The 24,930-nt window shown below is 37.1% G+C and overlaps 1 pseudogene; it reads right to left on the bottom strand.

The window, feature by feature from the left end:
• Positions 1–911: 911 nt before the first annotated feature.
• On the bottom strand, positions 912–23,892 carry LOC109063962 (annotated as a pseudogene).
• Positions 23,893–24,930: the final 1,038 nt, after the last annotated feature.

A 24,930-nucleotide genomic window follows, 5' to 3' on the forward strand; every position in this document is an offset into this window, starting at 1 on the left:
TCAAATGCGTGCAAAATGATTCTGTTGACGTGCTCCCTGTGGCAAGTAAATGATAATACAGAAAGCAAGACTTTTTTTAATCTTTGTATCATTTTTACATTTACTTCTTGTGATCCAAATGAAGTATAAATGATAAAAGTACCTTGTACAGTATTTTGAACATAGTAACATGGTAACGTTTAATGGGGACCATGGTTTCTAAATTTGGTATGACTTTTTTTATATAACAGCATTATAATAATACCATTATAATTATAATAGCATATATATATATATATATATATATATATATATATATATATATATATATATATATATATATATATATATATATCATTATAATTATAATAGCACATTTTTTTCTGATAGTACCATTACCATGGTAATTCCATGGCATAAGAATATGGTAATCATTAGGTAATATGGTTATTTTATCAAAATGCAAAGGTACTGTATTGTCAACTTACACCATTATTTGTTAAGTATTTTTTGGCACAGTATTTTTTATTTTTTTGAGGGCATTTTGATAGAATTTTTCATATATAAACAAGATTTAATTCGCTATTTAAAATGGTTTATCGTGTCTATTGTGTATCGCCAAAATAAATGAATATATGCTAAATATATGTTGTAAATAGTGAAGCTGTTTACAACATGTATTTAGCTTACATTTAGTCTAAAAGCAAATATGGATTTAAAAATATATATTTTCAAAAAATATATTGGTAGAAAATTTATATTTTGAAATATTTTAGCAAATATACTTTTTGGCCTTTATATATATATATATATATATATATATATATATATTGAAATATATTTGAATAAATGTAGTCATTATGACATACATTCTAGTGCCTAAGAGCAGCTGGTTAAAAATAAGAATGAAATAAAAGAAAACACAAACAAACTCAGTGTGAAGTGCAAGTTTATTTTATGCTTAAAAATAAAGGTGCAAGATTTTACATTTTAAAAAGACGACTAACCAAACATTCTTATACTTTAATAGCTTTTATTGTGCCGTGTACACGTTTATAACAGTTTAAATGTGATTGCATTTTAAAGTGCCAGCCTTTTCCAGGGAGACCAGATCGTCCTCCTCACATTCAACATACACAGTCAACAATTTACAGTAATAGAGGAATAAGATAATTGTGCATTTGTCAAAAACACTTCGAAACAAATAGAGAACATGAAATCTTTCACATGTTCCAAAGACAAAAGCTGAATCTAAATACAGCATATCAATAAACTTGTAATAAATATTAATATGAACACAATCTTCCAGCGTCCTGAGGAAATTTCCAGCCTTCCTTCTAAGTTTGTGCTTTTTATTTTTATTTTGTTGTTTCTTCTCTCTCTCTCTCTTTTAAATATGATGCTATAATCGCCTGAGTTGAATATTAATAATCAGTAATATACATCTGATAACTAACTACCTTCAGATAATTGATAGGACAGGTAACATTATAACACTAACACACTGATTGCACAGAGTTAAAGGCCTGAACAACAAACATATACAGTATATTCACATTTATATAAATGTCTATAGATTTATATTATAATTTATATGCTTGCTTATTTCAAAGGATATTGAGTATACTGTAAAATGTATGGCACTAGTTCTGTCTTTGGCTCACAAGTACACTACTGGACCATAAGCATTAGCCTAAACTTGTTTGATTATATATAACGTGTCTTAAAATACAAATGAAGAACTGTTACAAATGGAAGAAATACCTTTGAACACCGCTGGCTCACAATATAAATAAAGTCTTTGTTTATATATTTATATCAGTACATTTCAAACTGAAAATTGATTACTTATGTTATGTTTCACCTCACAAAGGTGTTGATTAAACACTTGACATGACCTACTACAAGGCAAGTTTAGGAACACAACACTAAAATACAGATAGACCCCACTACTACACAGAAAGGGGTTTGAGTTTCATTAAAAGGGTGGCGCGTCTTTGCTTGTCTTTATATTGTATTTACAAACCCAAGCACTGACTGTTACACATGATCCCAATGGATTTTAACTATGTTATAAGGTGACTGTGTAGCTATACAGGCCATGTAATCTGTAAGTTAAAGATCTAAAGACACTGAGAAAAAGGACAGAACATATTGGACCACAATACAATGTTGAAACATAGCCACTGAATGTGTAGAGCGTGTGACTGTCCTGTCGAGATGCCTGAGCCTTGTTAGTGTACAGACACAGAGCTGCAGTTCTCTGCTCTTACAGGTCGTGACCCAGCCTCTCGATCTCATCGATGAGGAAATCGATGTCGGACTTGGTGACGGCGTGATTGGAGACAACCATTCGGAAGAAGTTGACCTTGTCTCCTTGTGGCTGGTATCCTACCATGGTTGTGCCACACTCCATCATCATTGCTTTGATCTTCGGCGCCACCTACAGGGGAGACGGCGTAATTTATGACACAGGTTTTAGTGATGGGAGAAACGGAGCTCAGCTGAACTAATTTCTTTGTAAAATTATTCATTGTTTCAAAGCGCTTGAAACATTGGAGGCACATGTTGACTCAAAACGGTGTAAATGGAATGAAAAGACAATCCAAACTTGTATATATGATGACAAACTAATTGCAAATGTTTTCATGAAAGTGTTATCTATTCTACAAATAATTAAATACCATCTACACTTTTAAAAATAAAGGTTCTTGGCATTGATGGTTTCATGAAGAACCTTTAACATCCAAAATTTTCCCTTACCCTTCAGGCTATTCAAGATGTGGATGAGTTTGTTTCTTCATCTGGATCCTCTGCAGTGAATGGGTGCCGTCAGAATGAGAATCCAAACAGCTAATAAAACATCCACAAGCAATCCACACAACCCCAGTCCATTAATTAATGTCTTGTTTTAACTTTAAACCGCTGCATATTTTTCTCCTGATTCAGAAAAAAAAAAAAAAACTTTTTCACTAGAGGAAGCGTTATTATGGATTATGGCCTGGTATTTTAGCCAGAAGCAACGTCTTTATGGTGGATTTATTTCTTACAAACATGCAGATTTTCACTTCACAAGATGGTAACTGATGGACTGGGGTGGTGTGGATTACTTGTGGATTATTGTGGTGTTTTTATCAGCTGTTTGGACTCTCATTCTGATGGCACCCATTCACTGCAGAGCATCCATTGCTGAGACACTGATGCAATGCTACATTTGTCAAAATCTGTTCCAATGAAGGAACAAATTCTACATCTTGGATATGGCTGAGAAATTTTTCGGCTAAATTATTCCTTTAAGAACTGAGTTCTTAAGCAAACCCTCTTTTGGAAACTTTATCTTTAAGAGTACAGCGTCGAATCCTTGGAATTTTCAAAAAAGTATGACGTAATGAAGCTTCATCTGCTGAAATCATATGACTTTTTGATAAAAACTCCGAACCACTGATTTGAAGCAAGAGATTTGTTTTGGTCACTACTAGTTTGTGTGCTTGTTACTCTCGTTTTTTGATAACTGAAATGAGATGAAGTACCCTGTGTAGTTTCTCCCTTCGTTCGTCTCCATGTGGCATGCCACGCAAGCTTGGTGGAATATACCAGAAGCAAACATTTGTGTGCTGGGGCTGCAGAGAACAAAAGAAAGCAATAAGAAAAGTCATTACATTCAGTATCAGGTAAGCAGTTCTTTCAATCTATACGTAAATATGTGTGTGCCAGATACAAACCTGGCCCTCAAAGACCATTTCATATCCCACACGGTTCTTGATTTTATTGTAGAGATATTCAGAAATCTCTAGACATCTGTCAATGTGCTGCTCAAACCCAACTGTGCCCTGCATAGATAAAATTCCCCAGTCAGAATAAAAACGTGTGTTTCTCAGCAAAATACTTATTGCTATAGCCACATAATTGTCTTTATTTTAAAATTGGGATATATAGTACATATACCACTTTACCTGCATACATACTGTACAGTATACTCAGGTAACATATATAAAGAAATATACTGTATAGCAAATCCTGGCTGTGTGATTGTTTATATTGTTGCAAAAATGTAAACCATTATTGCAAATATCATATCCAACTTGTTTTTGCATATATACAGCACACTCACATAAAGCAACATATACTAGAGCAAATCTCAGCTACCTAATTTTTTTATTTTGTAGCAAAATGTGATTATATTATCACCCAGCTCTTTATATAAAGTTTTTTTTTTTATCTGCATACATACAGTATACTATTTATATATATATATATATATATATATATATATATATATATATATATGCAAATACCTGCTTGATTGTTTATTTTGTCACACTATATAAATTACATTATTGCCCAGCTCTAATCTGCTAAATGCAACTATAAGGTATGAAGATATTAAGATACATCATTAAGATTTTCTGTGAAGCTGCTTTTGAAGCAGTATCTATTATGAAAAGCACTATATAAATTAATTTGACTTGACATTACATAACTGCAGCTGTTGTGACCCACCTTGGCCTTCCACATGAGCCAGAATTTGAAGATGTCTACATGTCTGCCACACTGGATGGCCTTGTCGCCGGTGTCGTAGGTCACATCGTACTGTTTGTCTGGTTGGAAGAGGTATCCAGCACACATGGAGTTGCAGCCCTGCAGAATGCCCTGCAACAGAAGCACATCTCCTGTGATCAGTAGCTGTATAACTAAACTCTAAATGTATTTGAATTCACTTGATCTACATGTATTCAGTTAGCAGACAAATGTATCCAAATAAGTTAGGTGTGTAACTGCATATCCAAGATTTTTGTTTAGAGTTGTACACTGTACACTTGTAGACTTGTACATGTACACTACTGTTCAGAGGTTTGGGGTCTGTTTTTAATGTTTTTGAAACTACTCACCAAGGCTGAACTAAAAAATACAGTAAAAACATTAATATTGTGAAATATTATTACAATTTGAAAAAACTGTTTTCTATTTGAATATATTGTAAAATGTAATTTATTCCTCTGATGCAAAGCTGAATTTTCAGCATCATTACTCCAGTCTTCACGATTTTTCAGAAATCATTCTAATATGCTGATTTGCTGCTCAAGAAACATTTCTGATGATTATGATTTTTTTTTCAGTGTTCTTTGATGACCAATAGAAAGATCAATAGAACAGCATTGTTCTATTTATACGACATTATGACAGCTGGAATCATGTTTTCGCTGTATGTTATTGATGATTCCCCGTTATTTTACTAAATAATAAAATTATGAATGTCTTTCCTGTCACTTTTGATCATTTTAATGTGTCCTTGCTGAATATAAATATTAATTTCTCACTGACCCAAAAACTTTTGAATGGTATAGATGGGCTTTTCCAAGGCAAATGTTAATACCAGATGCAAATGGGACCCTAGTGTGTGATAAGACCTGACTGTTTATGTCTTTGACTGTTTGCTGTCTCACCTTCTCTCTAACCAGGATGGCTGAACATTGCAGTGGTACACCCATCATCTTATGAGGGTTCCATGTGACTGAGTTTGCTCTGAAACAAACAGACATGTGAGTTTTCAGGGCACAATGCACAGTTACTGTGATATACAGTTATTTTAGTGCCTCATCTTGTGTGATGTTTACATACCTCTCAATGCCGCTTAGCTTGTGTCTGTGTTTCCTGGACATCAGCAGTCCTCCGCCCCATGCACCCTGGAGATATACAAACACCACTGACTCACTGATTTAGTGTATAGCTAATTTTGAAAGCACTTATTGGAAATGCATGTATATGTTTGATTCAAGCTTACATCCACATGTAACCACAGGTTGTACTTCTCACAGATGTCTGCAATGTCATTGATGGGATCGAATGCTCCATATACTGTGGTACCAGCCGTTGCGTTCACAAACAGTGGCACGTAACCCTAAAATATACATTTAAAATCACATTCACTGTTGATAGTACGTGGCCTAAAGATAGTGCCCTAACAGCAGAGTGCCACTTTATTAACGGAGAGGCTTAGAATTAGTACTTAAAGGTCAAATCATCCATCAGTTTGAGAATACCTGCTCCAGTATTGATCCACTGAACTCTTCAGGCACTGAGGTTAAATACTCTCACTCACTTGTCTTAGCAACAGTGAGTCTGAGCATCTGCTTACCTTCTGTTTGGCATCAATGATCTTGGACTCTAAGTCAGCAGGTATGACACGCCCCCTGAAACAAGACAGCCAGTGAGGTGCAAGTGGGAGGGACCCTAGCAAATAAAACATGAGCTTTAAAAGAACATAGTGGTTAAGAGCTCGAAAAAAGATACCTCTCATCTGTCTTCAGAAGAATTACGTTTTCTTTGCCAAATCCCAGCACTGCTCCTGCCTTTTTGATTGAATAATGACTCTGCAAAAAAACAGAAAACAGAAAAAGAAGATGCAAACATGAGCCAGATGTTTTCTGCTAAATCTGTGGGTGTTTCACTACATCCAGACAGTGACAGAAGATTGCAAATTTTGTGAAGAAAAAAAAAACTTATTTAGCTTATTTTGTAAAGTTCTTTGATATTACAGTCCTTTGCAGATTGTAAGTTAAATTATACATTTTAACCATTAAAACCAAAACTTTGACTGCTTTTGTTATTTTAATAAGTGCATCAAAGCTGATATATACATATGAAATGTAATATATAACATATCAAATATATTTTTGAGCTCAGCGTCAAATAAGGTAGTATTAGACGTTTTTTGCAAATCAGAAGGTGTTTTTTGTTTTGTCTTGTTTTTTCAAGTTGCAGGGCTGTGTAATATAAGACCCCTAGAGGGAGACAAATCCTGCAGTGACAGTGGGTCCTTACATGTTCAGAAGTGAAAAGCACGAGTCGTGGTGCTGCAGACATGCCTTTGGTTTTGACTTCAGGGAAATACTTGTACCTCGCAACCATCACACTGTACATGTTTGATATGGCACCACCTGTGAACAGATTACAGCAGCAAAATGAAATGTGTTAAAGAATAGGCCTATAGGCTAGTTCATTCAATACGAAAACATGCAATCATTTCCTAATCCCCTAATTATTTCATTTTTATTATGTCTTTTGGGTCACATTTTTAATGGTAGCTAATATTAGGTCTACATCTGTTGTTATGGATCAGTTTACCTGGTGAGAAGAGTCCATCTCCATCACCATTAGGCCAGCCAATGATCTCTCTCATCTTCTTGAGGGTCAGCTGCTCCATCAGAACAAACACAGGAGCGATTTCATATGTGAACCTGAACAACACACAGGAAGACCATGTTTAGGTACATGTACGCTAAAAAAATGGTGGAGAAACAATTTTTCACTTAGGAATTGCTTGTAAAACCAGTCTTAAAACGCTGGGGTATATTTGTAGCAATAGCCAAAAAAAAAAAAAAAAAAAAAAAATCCAAAAAATAAATAAACAAAAAATAAAATTACTGTATTGGTCAAAATTATCGATTTTTCTTTTATGCCAAAATCATTAGAATATTAAGTAAAGATCATGTTCCATGACATTTCCTACCGCAAATATATCAAAACTTACGTTTTGATTAGTAATATGCATTGTTAAGAATTTATTTGGACAACTTTAAAGGTGATTTTCTCAGTATTTTGATTTTTTTGCATCCTCAGATTCCAGATTTTCAAATAGTTGTATCTCGGCCAACTTGTCCTTCTAACTTATTTATTCAGCTTTCAGATGACGTATAAATCTCAATTTCGAGAAATTGACCCTTATGATTGGTTTTGTGGTCCAGTGTCACATACAATTAATTAAAAGAAACGGCCAGTAACACGCGAAATTTTGAAGTAGAAAGACTGAAAGGGAATTTTCGTGTAAAACTCCAATAATTTGCTTTATTTACAGCATCGAAAATGCATCTTCTAAGTACAAAGTACATTATTTCGAATTATATTAGTGGTGATTCCTATTAATAGCAACATTAATGCAATTCAAGAAATACTACCATAAAATACATATATTTTATTTTATTTTATTCTTTTTTTTTTTTTTTTTTTTTTTTTTTAATGGATTTGGACATGGTTATGAGGTGCGAAATATTTCTGTTCCACTTTTGCAAATTGTCAAAATCTGGCAACAGCTGCTTCAGAGAATCCATACTGTTCCATCAGAGAAACATTCTGTCCCTCTGAATCTCGCTAATTAAAAGACGGCTGTGATAGACTAGATAAGGGCTCATTTCAGGCTGTTTTAATGAAGGGAGGCAGTACTCTGATGGCTATCTGTCCGTCTAAATGGAGGAGTTCAGCCTGACGGGGGCCAGACAGCGCGCAAATGAGGTGACGGCTGCGCGCGCGAGATAAGACCGCGCTTCGGCACAAATCCATCTCATTCACAGAAAGTGGATGAACGACTCTGATGGAACACAACTAGGACACGGAACAGCCCCGGGACAGACTCATTGTTCAGCTCCGTCTCAAAAAGGAACAAAGATTTCAGACAGTAAAATAACGGAGAATCATCAATAACACGCAGCGAAAACATGATTCCAGCTGTCATAATGTCGTATCAATAGAACAATGTTTCTCGCGCAGGCCTTACACGTGTTGGATTTGACAAAGTGCATTTTCATGTACAAAGGAGAAGAAACCAACAGGAGATAGAATACCTGCCTGAACGCACAATGCATATTGGGCCTGATTATATATTCATCATGAAATTAAAAATGCATTGTGTGCTATACATTTGAATAACACAATCATAATAATATCAAGGTCAAGTGATCTAGAGAGACCCATAAGCCTAATATCTATCTATCTATCTATCTATCTATCTATCTATCTATCTATCTATCTATCTATCTATCTATCTATCTATCTATCTATCTATCTATCTATCTATCTATCTATCTATCTATTTTGATGTCTTGTCTTATCAATGATTAGACATTAATAAAAAATTTTGTCTTGTTTTCCATGCATCACAAAAATATGGGGTGAGAAAAATAAACTTGTTTTCTCTTTGAATTAAGTTCATTTTTCATTGGTTGGAGGTATTTTTTTTTTTTTTTTTAGGAAAAAATTTATTTTTTTTTGATACATAACTTATTTTTTATTTTTGCTTCTCAAGTAGATGTATCTTGATTTAAAATTTTTAGATATTTGTTTGTTTTTTTAATTTAGATTTTTTTTGCAGTGTAATACATAATGTATGTTTCAGCTTAAAAGTAAATATTGTGTAAAGTATTTTAAAATCTTATTTACTGTATTATTCATTCAATTTTATCAGCATTATATTGCCATATTGGCTCTACTATCAACCACCCCAAAACCTTAGCAACCACTTATCAACACCTCAGAAACACACTCAACTCTTCTTGTCTTTTATGTGAAGCTATTTTGAGAGTGTAGGGGTTGTTCTATGTGTGTGTGTGTGTGTGTGTCAGTCCATTAGCTGCCGGTCAGTGTGTGTCACTGCTGATGAGAACAATGGGTCTAAATTAGTCACGGTGAATAATGACTGAATAAGCAGCATTTGCACCCCGTGCATTCACTGAATCATAGACACGAGGACACTCCCCTTTCTCTTCCCACAGTGCCCTTTCTAGAGCATTTCTGTGTGTGTGAATGTAGCACCAGAACAGCAGAAGCGACACTATCAGCAGTGAAGAAAAGAAACATTTTCAAACATTGCAGGTGAAATCCTTCAAAATGGGGCGGAGAGCAGTGGGAGGCTGACAGAACAGCTTTATCCCTGGAGCAAGAAGAGGGCATAATGTGGGAGGGATGGAGAAATGTTTATACTGTGATTCTGAAAACGCTGCAGCATCAGAGTGAAGCACTAATCAACATCCTCCTCTCAGAGAGACTCTCGTCTACTGAACTAACACACCTCTGCCATTAGGACTTTGTGTACAAGAGCCATCCTGGCTCCAGCTGCCTTCATATACAAATATAGTGCTTTTTAACCTCATATTCGTGCTTTACAGGAATGAGATCTGAAGAAAGGACAACATTCAAGGTTTAATACAGAAAAACCAGCCAACACCATCGATCACCTCTTGACTTCTCAAATGTAAGCAGCACTTGTGGACGTTCTTTATTTATACTGTTGTAAAAAATCATAAAAAGCAAATGTCACAAAGTAAAAAAAGAAAATGTTACAAGCTGTTCTGAAACATTGGTGTCTACTGCTTGTGTAAAATGAAAAGTGTGGTGACTGTGTGTATCAAACAAATGCAAAAAAACAGATTATACTAAACTAATGGGAATGATACTCTAAATGGAATGAAAATACATTGCAAACACAGACATAAATGGTTGATATGGTGAAATGTTGTATAGTTGTATGATTTTGTTTTGTTGCTTTGTATTAAATTTTACTCTTAACTCTTTTATATTTTTCTCTGGAAATATCTTTTTATATGCACCCTTCAAAGTGGAGTCGGAAATATCATAATTACGAGACCCAGGTACATGACTGACTGAGCAAAGTCAAATTCAAAGTGGGAAACTGTGAACTGTAGATGATACATGACTTGTTGATTTGACTTGTTGAGTGACGTTTAAAGGAGCGGGTTGATATGAAACATGGCAGAAACACTGATCTATAAGATAAATACTATAATATAATACATCTATGATCTATATAGAGAGGTCAGTGAGCAAGTATGGTGTAAAGTTAATTACTCAATTTTCACGGATTACTTTAACAAAAAAGTGAAAGTGATGTGAGACACAGCCAACTATGGTGACCCATACTCAGAATTCGTGCTCTGCAATTAACCCATCCAAAGTGCACACACACAGCATTGAACGCACACACTCTGTGAAAAAGCAAACTGTGGTGTGGGATGATCAGAATGGAGCCCGGGGTGCAGTTGAGGGTTCGGTGCCTTGCTCAAGGGCATGCAATTAACCCATCTGAAGTCCTGAGACTCGAACCCACAACCTTTGGTTTAGGAGTCAAACTCTCTAACCACTAGGCCACGACTTCCCCAAAAATGTTTAGTTGTGATATCATGTAAGTATGTGGTTAACTGAAAAAAGTGGCATTTTTATTAGTCTGTTAAAAAATCATGGTTAAACCTGTTTCGTTCAGTTTGGCTAAAAGTAAATAGCCCTCCCCATAGAAAAAAATAAAAGAAACAATTTTATTTAAATAGTATTTCTGCTTGAGAAGTAACATTTTGTGTCTAAAGAAAATATAATGATTAAATTTATAATAAATAATCGTTTATTTTGAATGAATGTTATTTTTGTCATTTTTAACCAAACCATAAACATCATTAGAGAAAAACGAATAAATTTGGTTGTAACAAATTAGAGTTGGTCCAAAGCAGAATTTTTTTTTTCCGTGTAGAAATGAATAATTTTCATCATTTTGAATTTAGATGCTGTTATTGGGGTCTTTTGTTTATAATTTGATGCTGCCCAATGAATGCGCCTGACTCTGAGGTATGAGATTCCTACATGCACTCAAAGGCAGCATCACATTTGAGACTGTTTTAGATTTTGTCCAAAACTGGGATATCCTAGAGCAACAACTCATCTGTTGGAATAGATTTTATATTGGGAATGCATACCTTAAAATACTCCCTATGTGGGCAGTTCACTTTGGAACTGACCCTATGAATATTTCATGTAAAACTCTGATTTTAAGGACTTTAAAAATATATATTTTAAGTACTGCTATTTCTCTTCATATGGTGGTATGAATTTGCTTAAGAGGATATTAATCAAATAAATGTCCTATTGCCAAAACCCATTGTTCATAGTTATGGCTATTTAAGAAGGCTTTCATCTTAACTGACTTCTATTATAGGAAGCTCTCTATTTATATTTAGAAAGACAGCTGTAATGAATTGCTCGGTCCTCTGAGATCAAAATGGCCTGCGGGAGTAAAATGCGATGGCCAGACTGCTCGGCCTGCAGGGACACGCTCTCCAACTGGCTGGTCCCAGCTGGCACACACTTCCTACCAACCCACAGTCACATGCAATCAATGGGCTGTTAAATAGGTTTGGAACAAGTCCATTCTGTGCTTTAGTGCTGTAAGACTCCTCAGTGCTGCACTAAGAGCAGCAGCATAAGCTTCTGTTGTATATTTGAAAAAAACGTCCAGTCGCACAAATGCACAAATGCTTGTTCTTTCTGGTAATAATTTGGGTGAATTATAAAGGAACACAGTAAAAAAAAAAAAAAAAAAATTGGCCAGAACCGTAGCTACATTTTAGAGTTTTATGGGTTTGACTTAAACTTACAGTAAAAAAAAAGATAAGTTAATATACCAACCTACTAAAGTACTAAAATCTGTTAATAACTACTATAATAACATAGCTGATAAAGAGAAAGACAATGAGTCAAATCTCAGCACAAGTCAGAGTTTAGTTAACTAAAATTAAAACCAAAAGTAAAATCATAAAAAATATTTTTGTTAATTGAAATAAAACATTCAATTCAATTCAATTATTTTAAATAAAACTTTTTGTCACCAAGTTGCCAGGGTAACATTTCTAATTTTAATTTATTTTAACTTTATGTACTAAAATAACTAAAACAAAAACTGAAATAAAAATGAACAAAAACAACTAAAACTAATTAAAATTATATAGACATATACAAAACAAATAAGAACTGCTAAAAAAATGACAAAAACACATAACAAAATGGAAATGAAATATTCATATTAAATTAATATTAAATGATAATTATATTAATATATATAAATAAAAACAGATTCACAATATTAATAAAAAATAGTATTTAAATGATACTAAAATAACAATGGCACAAGCTGAGATAAATACTAATATATAGAAGTTGCATAAAGTCAATAAACATTAATGTAACAACATAAGATGTAACATAATTCCATAACGTACATAACTGATAACAAATAACTTTGAAGAAACATTTTTTTTTCAATGAAAACCTATCAAATGTGAAGTATCACAAATTTTTCCACTGTAAATCACAAGATAACTTGTTCTTTTTCACTTCCCAAACTGTAAATTTTACTTGTATATCACAAGATAACTTGTTCTTTTTCTTAAAAGATATTAAAGTTTCCCACTGTAAATAGATACTTAAATAACAGGTTTTTACCATAGATTTTTTACAGCATTTTACCATTAACATTATGAACAGTTTTTACAGGTAGCAGGATTGTGTCTACACAAAAAATGACATTCAAAAATAGAACTATTCCCTGCGGAAATATTCCCTGTGTGTTGTCTGCCATTTAAATGGAAACAAAAATATTCATTGTGTCATTGCAATCTATACTATCGTTTCTTTGCAAATTGTATGAGCAACTTATCAGACAGAAATGTCCAATAGAACAACTCGGTTCAATTTGCTCTTTATAACAGCAGTGAAATGTGTAACTCTCTGGGCTGATCAATATGCAATCTCACAGGCCTGGAGGGCAGGTGGGTGGTTACAGCATTTACACATCACTCGATACAGCCTTGACAAAGACAGCACCTCCAGCCATAGCGTTCAAACATACCCTTTACATAACCTCAGAGCAATGGAAATACTTATATATGTAACACAGACAACATGTTGTTATTGCCAAATGACCCCAGCAAGAGGAGAGGAGATGTTGTTAAAGAAAGGAGAGAGGTGAGGAGAGGTGAGGAGAGGAGAGAGGAGGGGGAGGAGAGGAGGAGAGGAGAGAGGAGAGGAGTGGAGAGGAGGAGGAGAGAGGGAGAGGAGAGTGGGGGAAGGAGGGAGAGGAGGGGGGGGGGGGAGGAAGAGGAGAGGAGGAGGGAGTGGAGAGGAGGGAGGAGAGGGGGAGGAAGGAGGGGGGAGGGAGAGAAGGAAGGGAGGAGAGGAGTGGAGAGAGTAAAGAGGAGTGGAGAGGGGGGGAGAAGGGAGGGAAGGAGAGGAGAAGGGAGAGGAGAGGAGGAGGGGAGGAGGGAGGAGAAGGAGGGGAGAGGAGGAGGAGGGGGGAGAAAGGGGAGGGTGGAAGAGGAGAGGAGTGGAGGAGAGGAGAGGAGAGAGAAGTGGAGAGGAGAGAGAGGAGGGGGAGAGGGAAGAGGAGGGGAGGAGTGGAGAGAAGAAGAAGAGGTGGGAGAGGAGGGGAGAGAGGAGTGGAGAGGAGGGGGAGAGGAGAGGAGAAAGGGAGTGGAAGGAGGAGAAAGAGGAGGAGGGAGGAGGGAGGAGGGGGAGGAAGGGAGGGTGGAGAAGAGGAGGGAGAGAAGGAGAAGAGGAGGGGGGGAGAGGAGGGAAGGGAGGAAGGGAGGAGGAGAGGAGGAGAAGAGAGGAAGAGGAGAGGGAGGGGAGGAGGGAGGAGAGGAAGAGGAGGAGGAGAGGAGAGGGGGAGGGGGAGGAGGAGGATGGAGGAAGAGTGGGGGGGGGGAGAGGAGAAGGGAAGAGGAAAGGGGGAAGGAGGAGGGGAGGGAGTGGAGAAAAGAGGGGGGAGGGAAGGAAGGGAGAGGGGGAAAGGGGGGAGGGGAAAAGAAAGAGGAAGGAGGAGGAGGGAGAGGAGGGAAGAGGGGGAGGGGAAGGGTGGAGAGAAAAGGGGGAGGGGGTGGAGAGGAGTGGAAGGGAGAAAAAAGGAGAGGAGAGGATAGGAGAGGAGGAGAGGAGGAGGAGAGGAGGGGAGAAGGAAAGAGGAGGAGGAGAGAGAAGAAGAGAGAGGGGGGAGAAAAAGAAGGGAAGGGGAGGAGAAAGGGGAAGAAAGAGAGGGAGGAGAAAGAGAGAGAAGGAGAGGGAGGGGGAGGAGGAAAAGGAGAGGAGGAGGAGAGGAGGAAGGGGAAAGGAGAAGGAGAAAAGGGAGGAAGAGGAGGGGGAGAAGGAGAGAAGGGAGGAGAAGGGAGGAGGGAGAGGGAGAGGAAGGGGAGAATTGGGGGAAGGAGAAGGAGGGGAAAGGGGGAGGAAGAGGGAAAGAGGAGAGGGAGGAGGGAGAAGAAAGGGGAGAAGGGGAGAGGAGAAGGAGGGAGGAGGTGGGGGGAGAGGAGGGGGGAGGAGAAAAAAGGGAGGGGAAAAAGTGGAGAGGAGAGGAGAAGGAAGGAAAGAAAGGAAGGGAGGAAAGAAGAGGAAGGAGGAAAGAGGAGGGGAGGGGAGGAGGGGGACGGGAGGGAGAAGGGGGGGAGGGGAAGGGGAGGATGGAGGAAGAAGGAGGGAGGAGAGGAGAGGGAGGAGAGGAGAAAAGGAGAAGGGAGGAAGGAGGAAGGGGGAGAGGGAGGAGGGAGGGGGGGGAGGAGAGGAGGAGGGAGAGAGGGGGGGAGAGAGAAGAGGAGAAAGGTGGAGGAGAGGAGGAGAGGAGAGGGGAGGAAGAGGAAGAGCAGGAGAGAGAAGAGGAGAGGATAAAAGAAAGATGAAAAGGAGGAAGAGGAGAGGGGGGAGAAGAAAAGGAGAGAGAGGAGGGAGAAAGGGGGGGAAGGGAGAAGAGAGGAGAGGAAGAGGGAGGAGGGGGAGGGAGGAGGGAGAAGGGGGAAAGAGGAGGAGAGAGGAGGGGGGGAGGAGAGGAGAGGAGAGGGAGAGAGGAAAAGAGGAGAGGAGAGGAGGAGGGGAAAGGAAGGAGAGAATAGGAAGACGGGAGGAGGAGAGGAGGAGAGAGGAGAGAAGAAGAGGAGGAGGGGAGAGCAAGAGAGGAGTAGGAGGAGAATTATCCAGAGGAGAGAGAGAGGAGAGCTGAGGAGAGGAGAGGATCGGAGAGGAGGAGAGGAGGGGAGGAGGAGAGGAGAGGAGATTGGTGGGTTTTAACTCACACCTGTTAGTGTTGGCAGTAGAGGTGAGCCATTTCTCCAGCCAGTACCGGATGATATGCAAATGAAACTGATTGAAGACTCTAGGATGACCTGAGAAGAGATCAGTAAAAAGTCAAATTGCAAATACAAACCAACCATGAACCAACAGAAAATTGCAAATACAAACTCTTAATCATAAAATTAACCAACCAGAACAAAATACTTTTTAATTGTTGTTTATTATTGTTATGATTAATATTTAACAATTGTTGTTTTTTGTATTTTGTGTAGAAATTTCAAGAGAAGAGTTTATTTATTTCAAATAAAAATCTTTTGTAATAAATATCTCTACTGTCACTTTTGATCAATTTAATGCATCCAGTATTAATTTCTTGAAAACTCTTAAAAACTAATATCAAAATATTTGAAATTTCTTTGATTCTTTGGTAATTGCATTATTTGTTTTCTTTGTTTGCTTTCATATATTGCTTATAAATTAAATTATAAGTCAAACTCATTTGAATCAAATTTAAATTGCTCAACAGTCAACATAACAGAACTGCACAAAAGACATTACCTAAAACTGCCCATTTCAAATGATCAAGACATAACTTATGTGAATAAATAGGTAGAGCCTGTCATAAATGAATCATCATTTAAAATCATCATCATCATTGATGCTTGTAATGATTGTGTGATGATGTGATGATTGGACAGTGTGATAAATTGTTCAACCGGCTGTACCTGTTCTGATTCTGTATTTGTGCTTGTGTGTGTATTTGAAGTGGATCTGGTTCTGTTACTGTGGTTGTTGTTGGTGATCCAGGTTGAAGCCTTCCATCCCCTCCAGGAGCTGGTGAGGGTGATGGAAGTCCAGCACTTTGGTGGATCTGTCAAAGGTCTTGCGCACATAATTGGTGAGGATCTCCACCACCTCAAGAAGAAACTGGATTGTGGGTTCCTCGCCATTTTTAGCAGGCAGCAGATCTGGAATTTAATGAGTCAGTGGTGTATGGAGATTCAAATTAAATCCACGTGGTGAGAGAGATTCTGAGAAGTCCATGTATTCAAGATGTATCTTACTCTGAAGCCACGTATTCAAAATGTGTTCTATTCATAATGATAAGTTTCATTTAAAATGTTAAAAATAATATTCCATGGTAATGATATGTCTCATATGTATTAATAAGTTTCATTTATATATTCAAAGATGTCTTTTGGTAAACTTCGTGGTATTTTTCATATGTAATTTCAAAGTATTTCTAACTGTGTAGTCAGTTGAGTCTGTTTTGCATAAGGAGTTGAACTGCTTGTATTGTTCTTTTGTGCCAATATTTCTGAGAACTATCAGTATGATATTTTGAATCTAAAAAGAGGAAGAGGTCCAAAATCGAGACACTGACTAGACTATTTTTAAAGGTCATGATGTGTTATTAATTATAGTCCAGAACAATAGTATATAAGATAGAGCTATGCACTCTGCAAAATAGGAATTGTCTTTCTGGTCTCTCTATCTTTTCAGCTCTCACTTCCTCTTCTTTGGCTTCACTAGAAAACTCTTAGACTCAGACTTAAAACTCTTACAGGTTTTTATTCAAATGCTGATACTTTGATACTTTGATACTTTAATACTTAATACTTTGGTACTTTTGATTCAAACAGAATTACAATTTTATTAATGTTTTGATTAATACAAGATGGGTTCAATCCATCATAAATGGATTGTTATTAAAAATGTACTAACATTGGATTTGCATTTTCTATATTTGAAGGTTGTTATTATTATCAAGAGTTTTATTTCCAAGTTATGATTTGTGGTTTCTGTTCTCTATATTCTTTTTAATAAATTTACATATTATTACACCTTGACCTCTGACTTGGATTCGATTTTGCATCAGTCAGTATGTGAGTCAGCATATGGGGGTCAAAAGCGGGTTAGGGGAGGTGAAAGGTATAAAAAATCCACACGGAAAATTAGGGATTTGTTTTTATCTAATATTTAAAAATACCTGGTTCTGATTTCAAAATAATTAAGAAAAAATATAATTAAAAATGAAGAGATTTTTTAAGATTGTGCCTTATTTATGGGTCAGTAATCAGTTACTGACACTGATCATGCGTTTTTGCATGGAAGCACAAGATGCTTTTCATCTGAAATCTTGAAATACAAAAAAATAAAAAAATAAAAAAAATAAATTACTGATACTACATGTTGGGAAAAAATATATGAAATATTAAAATATATATTTTCCTGATATATTCACTTGTTCATTGGTCCATCTGAGACAACTTGTGAAAATATCAGCAAATAAATTAATGCATATTTTACTATTCTATCATCTATCTATCTATCTATCTATCTATCTATCTATCTATCTATCTATCTATCTATCTATCTATCTATCTATCTATCTATCTATCTATCTATCTATCTATCTATCTATCTATCTGTCTGTCTGTCTATCTGTCTGTCTATCTATTTATTTTCTGTTTGATTAAGATGAAGCAAGAAAGCATTAGATTCAGAAGTTTAAGTCCTTCTGGCATATATACATCATATGTGCATATATACAGAGTTTTGTCGTTACCTCGAGCGAACAGGTTGGAGAAGTCTATCTCTGCGCGCGTGAAGCGCTCGCTGTTGTCACACATCTGGCTCTTCGCGCTCTCCTTGAAGGCGCCCACCATCCGACTCTTCTCATCCAGACTGTTGTTCTTTTGCAGGAAACCTGCATCATTACAACACGGGGAAGAATTGCAAAACATATCTTCAGCCTTGATTCTGGATGCAAGAGGAAAAAAGTTTTTATCTCTAACCAGTTGCTTAACAAAAGCAACTAACAGCAGGTTTGCTCTCTGATATTTATACCTATGGGTGATTCCAGCTGTTGGAGTTTTAGTAGGACAGCGCTATTTATGGATTGGCGGAGGTTCAGAGGTGTTACTGTAGCCATGACATCAGAGGACATGTAGGGTGTGTGTTTTTTGGATCACGAAACACTGTTGAAACACGGATGAGTCTGGGTCTGTCATCCTTCACAGATTCCGCTTGACTGACTAGATGATCCATTAAATGCCGACAGGCACATTCAATAGACTGAAGCTCCAATGTTTTATTAGAGCATCTTACATGATCATGGACAAATCAGGTTAGGCAATATTATTAAATATAACGGTTCTTTTAGGCATCGATGGTTCCATGAAGAACCATCTAAAAGTCATTACACGAAAGATTTGAAAAATGCATTAAAAAAATGGTTCTTTTAATAACTGATCATCACTGAAAGGTTCTCTGGAGAACCCAAAATGCTTAATCTCCTTTAGTTTTAAAAGTGTAAGATACCATCGTTATACAAAATATGTATAATTTTCATAATTCAAATTTTGTATTGACTGATTTTATACGGAGAACTGTTTAGAGCTACTAAATACTGTAAAGCATGAGTCACAGATGGTCGGTAAGATTATACAGAATATTTCTCAATATTTAACAGCATATTTCCTTAGAGCATCCGTCTTTCGGTCAAGGGCCCGGTTGTCTTTGCGTGCCGGTTATCTCTCTCATTTTGAGCAGGACTATCACACAATATTATCAGAGAAAGCAGACCCCCGTTCATACTCCCATCTGCCCACCATGCAGCCCATCTCTCTCATTCAGGCTCGGTTCTGATAAGAGCTAATGACGTCGTAAATCTTTGCTGATGAGCTGAACATCAATAGGCTACACGATTTTATTGCGGCTATCAAAATGGATTTTTCGTTTTCTCCCACGCTAAAGACCAACGTTTTTTTTTTTTTTTTGTGGTCTTCACAAAGCACGTTAAGCATGTTTATTGTGCATGCAATTTAAATAAAACATACATTCCGATTAAATAGCTGTATTCGGCTATTTAAGCTTGATATATGCTGAATATTATAAAAGATGGTTCACACGCTGTATTAGACATTAATTCCTTTTCGTTTCTTTAAATTAAACCAAAATCAATTCTTGCATGAGCTCTCTCCAAAGAAATAAAACACACACACACACACACACACACACACACACACACACACACACACACACACACACACACATAAATGAATACATAAATGCATAAAGAAAAGACGTTTATATTTTTTATTATTTATAATTTGTTTTTCTATTTATTCGCGTACGTTCCATTTATCCCTGCGATACAAACGAATATTAATAACAATTTTAACGACAGAAAGAACATTCAAGTTTCCATTTTGTGTGTGTTTTCTTGTAGGTTGTAGCATAGGCCTATTCGTGTGGTTTTTGCAATAACCAGGGCACAATTATCATTACCTGTTAATTTTTAAAATGAAACGTAGGAGAAATTAAATCCAGAGGATCCTGCCTTGAGATACGAGAATGAGACGATTTAAAGTTCACCCGGAGCGATGGCCACATCCCAGACGTCATCATCTTAAAAACACCCAATCCTCTTCATATCTTTTAGCAGGCTATAAAAAGCAATGTGGCGTAAAAAGACAAGTTGAGAGAGAGAGAGAGAGAGAGAGAGAGAGAGAGAGAGAGAGAGAGAGACAGAGAACCACCCACTAGGAAACTAATAGAGAGCAACACCGGCAGCCCTTTTTTCTCCTGATATGTAGAGTTTCATTGTAGAACAAATCCAGTTACGAAAGCCTATCTAACTGACCGTGAGAGAATATTTCCATCCAGACCCTGACGATTCACAGCACTCTCTACATGCTATTTTTCTCTTCTCTTGCTGGCGTAAACCTCTCCTTTCGGGCTGAACAAGGGGTGATATGGGGGAACAAAAGACTAAGACCCTGTTCGCACATAGCCTACAGGGTAAATAACAGCTCTCTGACCTTTAGTGTGATGGAAACACGCAACGACAGTCACTTGCTCCCTATTTAGAGCACAAATGTATTCACACCTGGGTCAACAGAGCAACAACAGCATGGATAAAGGTGCCCTTGGTTTTGGCACCTAGTGACCCCACTGACTGAAATGATGTTGGCTGAAACTTACCACAGATCTTCATGCCCAGTTTCCTCGTGCATCCGTGTGCAACCCCGTACCATGCGTCGCAGGCTAAAACGAGACGTTTGGAGAGCTGTTCAACAACCCATATTTTATTTTATATTTTATGCTATGGGTGAGGATGTGTGCGCGTAATAAAGCAGGGTCAACATGCATTGACGCAGAAGGCAATAAATGTGCAGATTTGGGTATTTGCCGGCTGTGTGTTTTTTTTTCTTCTTCTACTTATGAGTCTATTTCAGGTTTTTGAAAGGAATCAGTAGAGGCTATCATAGAGGCAGACAGCTAATAGATGGCGGCACACATCCGGCAAAGAGGCGGTTTAAAATAAGCGGGCATGAAATGAGGTCTCGGAATTAATTGAGTGAAACGCTTGTGCTTGACTTGCCAGCCGCCATACAGTGAGACTAGAGAAAATGTAGCATACAAAAATACATGAATGACCTCCAGCATTAGTGACCAGACAGACGCCAATGAAATGAACACACACTCACAACATTAAGCATTGGCATATACTGAAATATACTGAAACGTTTTGAGCTTGCATTAAAAAAAAAAAAAAAAAAAAACATAAATCATATAGTACAGGTATGTGTTTGGAAACGAAGCAGATTTGTTATTATTATCAATAGTTTGATATGAATTGATCTCATCCTCCGGGGTGAGTTGTGTCTGGAGGCAGATCTAGCTCTATCTGCCCCGGGCGCGCGCTGTCACGAGGCAGAGACAGCGCGCGCCCCTCAGGTCATTGAGCGTGAGATAGAGCTTGGCAGGGAGATAATGGCAAAACACGCAGAACACGCGCGCACACACACACAATAAAACAACACAACATACAATTCCTTTGACAACATAGATTTATAACAAAATTGATATAACATAAAACATACATAACTACGTCGTTATATTATTGCATTGTTTATTTTTATGCATTACTTTTTAAATGATTTTAATTATTATTAGTATTATTATTATTACATATCTACACAAAGGCACACTATTTAACCTGATCAAATCAGATCAAATCCGTTTCGTTTATGCATTTATTTAAAAAATCCTGACTCGGGCATTTTAAGTAGATTTATAAAGAAAACTGTGAATTGGACCGTGATGGCGGGTAATTTTTGTAATTACGCTATTAAGGTGGGACTATTGAGGGCAGGTGATGGCTGATTGCTGTTGTTTAAGCGGGCATAATAACGTGGCAAAATGCAGGACTATTGTTATAAGATCGGGACCATAATTAACTGCAACACGTAATTTAGGCAGAAGTGGGATGCTCTTATTTGAGAGTAAAATTAAGAATATAATTTTATTTGTAATCTCCAGATATGAATTAACACTAAAATTACCCTCCCAAAACCGAAGAGATAAAATAATCGTACATAAGATTATTATTATTTAGTAGTGTAATATGCATCTGTACACACCATCTCTCTGTCTCTCTCTCTATTCCTCACTTTGATACTGAAATGTAAGAATTTACATTTTAAGGACAAAAACCTGATTATTAGGAATTCCCGTTTTAATCTATCTATCTATCTATCTATCTATCTATCTATCTATCTATCTATCTATCTATCTATCTATCTATCTATCTATCTATCTATCTATCTATCTATCTATCTATCTATCTATCTATCTATCAGATAATTTATAATTTGTCTCTGTCAGCTAATAGACATTTCACAGGGTGCTGTGTGTTTTTTACGGCAGTGATGAACATCGCCACCCCACGGAGTAAACAAGCCAAGTGAAAAACGCGTTATCCAGAGAGACCTACTTGTGGCAGGTTGTCGTAAATTAGCCGTGTTTGGGTCCATATCAGGAGCCGAGGAAGAAGGTGCAGAAGACGCCATCAGTCCAGGAGAAACACCTCACAGCTTTCAGACTGAAAAAAGAAAAAAACACACTGCACGGAAAATATGGAGATTTAGGATAAAACTAACTGATGGCACAAATAATACTGTCCTATATCTTATACACTGCTTACAAAATAAAAGTAAGCGTTTTTGTTTTCAAGGAATCTCTAGCATAATTTCACGCATCTGTGATATTCCTTCTGAAATGGCAGTAATTCACTCCACGTCACAAGGATAATTTGTCTTGCGCCGCGCGCGCCCAGGTTCTGTCATGTTCAGAAATGCGCTCTCAACAGCGCACAGCGCATCCAAAGCGCGAGAAATCAGCAACACACTTAAGAAATAACGAAAAGAATTGTAGGTAAGTTCCGAAAATAACCCGACCTATGTAACTTGGTATTTTGGATGGCGATCCGGTTCTTGTTCTCCATACACACAGGCCCCTCTGAGCTCCAGCGCGCAGCAGACCGTGAAGTCTGACTTAATTGGCTCTGTAAAGAGGTCTTTATATCGAATCATTTAAAACGCAGAAATGAAGAATCTGCTCACCTCAACCACAGCATAACAAAGGCGAGGAAGTCAGGACAGAAATAATAATTGTGAAGGCATTATTAGTGTTATGATGATGACGTTGATAAATACTGTTTCTTTGTGTTTAACCGATGCGCCCCCACCCTCAAAAAAAAAAAAAAAAAAAAAAAACAAAAGGGAGAGAAAATGATTAGAAAAATAGTGACTTAATGAATTCTCAATTAAGATCTTTAAATATCTTCAAATAACGCGCATTATTCACTGTCGGGGTTAGTGAAATGTGGCCCAAAAATCATCGCGCTGCTCATGTGTAAAATTACACCATGTTTTTAGATCATTATTTTGCCAGACCTGTGCCTGTAAGATCACAATATTGGCATAAACTGGTTTATATCTGCACGTGCATTTATTATCATCGAATATAAAAAGCGCAGTTTAGTTTCTGCTCCTCTTTCAAGTATTCTTATCCTCCTAACAACCTAGAAGAGAAAACAACGCAGAAGGTGAGCGCTTACCTTACGAAGTCACAGGTGTCACAATAAAATCCAGAAAAACGGAGGCACACGGAGGATGTTTCACACCGCGTGATATGGCTGTGAGGCACTTGACATCAGAAAACCACAAGAATTCACATGAACAAGAAAGTAAAAATCCGTCCAGCGCCAAATCTTGATTCAATGTTTATCCTTCAAAAGGCGACAGGAGAATCTCCTAAATTCACTTCTGCTGTATTTTTCCACCGGTTTGTATCCACTGGTTTGTCTCGAGACTATTATATGGACTCGAGCCATCAGACACATGAAGTTTAATTCTCCGAGTAATATATATATATATACACGTCAAAATACCGTGGGAGTGAGACACCGGTGAGTGAGAGAAGGAGAGAGAGGGAGGAGAGAGTCAGAGAGAAAAAAGAGGACGAGCTCAGGGTTTTCTTGTTGTTGTTTTGGAGAGAAACGATAAACATTTTTTTGTCTATTCTAATGTAACAAAATTTTAGGAATTAGTTTTTTTCATTTATTGCATGACTTGTGGATTTGACCCATGTAGCCTGTAACCTAGATGAGACGTCTGGAACTCCGACACCCACGAGGTGGCAACAGAGAACAGACCAATTTGAACTTGAATGAAATATTTTTGGGCAGCGCCCTGGGAAATCACTTGAGCTGCTCTGTTTATGCCTGTAAGATGGTTTGTTTCAGAACCTCTGCTGATTACGCTTGTCAGTACTGATGACAACTTTTTTTGATTGTTGTTAATTATACGTGCGCAGCATTATTATTATTTTCAGCACCTGGACAGCTCCACTCGGTCAATACAGAAGAGACCGGGGCTAGTTGTCACGTTTTTTTTTTTTTTTTTTTTTTTTGCAGTCAGTCATTATTTCGCAGGGTGGGTTTTTCGATATTCAAATCCTGTAGGCGCAAGTTTTGACAACAAAAAGTATTTGAACGCACACGTCGTTATTTCCTCTTAACGCATTGTGATTTTATTGTGTTCACATGTACAACAACAATAGTATCAATCTCACTTTTGAGAATAAAATTAGCAAAAATTATAGTTTAAAATAAATTTTGGATTTAGCACACAACCACTGCTATAGAAAGCATTTGTATAATTGGACTTATACTCAAAATATTATAGTATATACTATAGAGACAATCTAATAAACAATGTTCTAATGTACCAATTGAGCTAAGAAAAAGTTATTTCTGGTTGTTTTTTCTTATGTGTACGTTAAGGGAACATTCCGTTTTATCATTATGGGAACGTTTTGAATGTTCTCTGAAAATTCTAAAACAAGTATTTACATTTTAAAAAAAAAAGTTAGATGAACGTCCAACTAAAACGTTTCAGAAAAAAAAAAAAAAAAAAAAAAACCTTCCCA

The sequence above is a fragment of the Cyprinus carpio genome, chromosome A6 (assembly GCF_018340385.1).
Source record: "Cyprinus carpio isolate SPL01 chromosome A6, ASM1834038v1, whole genome shotgun sequence".
NCBI classification, from domain to species: Eukaryota; Metazoa; Chordata; class Actinopteri; order Cypriniformes; family Cyprinidae; genus Cyprinus; species Cyprinus carpio.